The following is a 2,503-nucleotide window of genomic DNA, read 5'->3' as shown; positions in this document are numbered from 1 at the left end:
CCGGGGCGGAGCCAAAGGCAGGGAGGGGCAGGGAGGAGGACCGAGTGCTTTCTGCGATCCTGGCGTGACACGCAAGACTCGTTTAACACCTCGCCTTGGAGGGGTGCTGGATTCTGGCCCTCGCTGCAGGACCCCAGAAATTGGCGCCCCTCTGAACTCCTTCCTGCTTTAAAGGGGCCTGGTGACTAAAGGGTCAGGTGCCCTGAGACAGACCCACCGGAAGGCTGGGCACGGGGGCCCGCTTCGCCCCTCCAGGCTTGGGACTCCTCGCTGGGGGAAGGACCTGAGGATCTAATAACAGCGGAGCCCAGAGTGACCTCAGAGCCGAGAGGATGCGTGTGAACACTTGTGCGCTTAGTAAACACTCGCTGCTGTGCTCACTGTTGTCATCACCTGTGTGATATAATTGGGGGGAGGGAGGGGAGGAAATTCAGGAAGAAGTTGTGGATGAGACTTGGGTCAAGTCCAGCGGACTGAGTGAGAGGAGGGAGGCGCGCTGGGGAGCACGGAGTGCAGACTGCTTGGTGTCCAGATAAAGTATATTTAAAGTTAAAAATTAAAAACCAAGATCAAAGCGCCCTCAAAGACAGGAGCAGTGAATGCATTCATTTTGTTTCTTCCAACTCTGCCGTAAGTTGTATTATTCACCTCCGTGGGGGTTTCTGACACCCCCTTAAAACAGGCCTGAGGCGGTGCTGGCCTGGCTCGCTGCCCTGTCCTGCTGGACCACGCTGACCTCTGGCGTCCTGGCCCGAGAGCACAGCACGGACCCTACTTTTTCCCTAAAAAAAAAAAAAAGCCAGGAGAGGGGTGTGCTCCGCAGGTGGCTTTGTAACTTTCCATAAGGGTCAGTGAGGGAGGAGGGAGGCGGAGGAAGCGGGTCCGAGCCAGGGAGGCATCTCCTCCTGAAGAGTTCTGAAATCCGCAAGGTTCTTTTCAGTAAGAGGCTCTTGCTTTGGGGCCAGCCTGCCTGGCTGCTTTCTCATGACAGAGGGGCGCCGGTGGGGGGCGGGGAGCCCCGGGAGCTGCCCTCCTGCTCCCCGTCCCTGCTCCCAGCCCACCTGGCCACTGGGGCCAGGCATCAGACTTCCGTTCATTGTCACAGCTTCTGCCTGGGTCCAGACGCCCAGGGTCTGGCCTCGGTGCCTGAGTCGGACTCGACTGGCCTCTTCAGAGCGTCCCGATGGGGAGCTCTACCCAGTGAATGTCTTGTGAATCCTCACCCAGCGGGTGAGGGGTGGCCTCACCGGCCTCGGTTTCTTTATCTGTGTAATGGAAGATTTGGGGGGGTGGAAGGGGGTGGGGAAGGAGGCAGTTGGAGCCCAGGGCCCACCCCAGGCCAGGGAGGCATTGCCAGCTCCCTCTGGCTCCGGGCCACCTCCCTGATTCTCTGAGGATGGCCTCTCCTGCTCCTGCCCTGCCTGGCCCATCTGGCTGCTGTCGGTTCAGCTTCAAGCTGCTGGGGCCGCACTGAGCAGTTCGGGAACGTCAGGGCAGGGACGCTCACATCCACCTGGCACACCGGACCCACAGGGAGACATCAGTCACTGCACCTTCCTGAAGTACCAGGGTGGCTTTGGTAGACACCCCTGCTTCTGGGCTTGGGGGGCAGTCAGGACAGATGCCAGGTTCTTAGACAACAGGTTCCCCGAGCCCCGGCGCGTGGGGGTCCTGGAGGACATGAGGGCCTTCAGGCCAGCAGGCTGTTCTCTGTACTCACCCTGACCTGGGCTTTGGCCTGGGGAGGGTGCCCCGGGGTACACGCCTGCCCGTGCTGGGCGCAGGGAAGGCCGCGGTCTGCCGGCATTCCTGTGCATTGATCCAAGGTGTTTCCGTTTGCTCGGTGACTCACTCTGTGACTTGAATGAGGCCACACAGACGCCCATCACTGGCGTCAGAGAGGCAGGAATCCAGGGTGACATCCCGAGGGGCCAGTCGGTCCACGTGTCGTGACCAGTTGTGATCTGCTGGGAAAATGGAGTGAGCCGGGCTTTTCAGGCTTCCACCACTGGCCTCTGCGGCCGCCACCTGAGGTTTCAACGCCCACACATGACAATGCATTATTGCAGGGGTGCTGTGCCCAGCACAGGGCACCCCCTATGATTATGGACATGGGCTGGGAAGCCAGAGAGCACGAGGTACACGCATGCATTGTAAATACAGAGCCCTGGGCCAAGACAGTGACTAAGGAGAGAGGTCAGGAGAGCAGAGGTCGGGAAAGCGTCTGGACGTCGAGGGGGCTGGGAGCCTCCATTGCTCCCAGGCTTCCAGCCCCCCTCCTGCCTCCCCGTATCAGTCCCCTGCTTCGGCACCAAAGGCCCGTCAGCTCTACCAAAGGCTCCGAGACTCTTTCCCGGCTGCCCAAGTCAGCCACGAACCTGCCCACCCTGGGATGCTCACCCCAACCTGATTTTAATTTCCATTGCAAAAAACAGATATACAGCAGATACCTTGTGACTTTATCTGGCATGCTCTAATAGATTAAATTAGCTATTTAATGAAA

The sequence above is a fragment of the Condylura cristata genome, unplaced genomic scaffold (assembly GCF_000260355.1).
Source record: "Condylura cristata isolate star-nosed mole 26May11 unplaced genomic scaffold, ConCri1.0 scaffold00022, whole genome shotgun sequence".
NCBI classification, from domain to species: domain Eukaryota; kingdom Metazoa; phylum Chordata; class Mammalia; order Eulipotyphla; family Talpidae; genus Condylura; species Condylura cristata.
The sequence above is the reverse complement of the archived record's forward strand: the minus strand, read 5'-3'. Positions refer to the sequence as shown.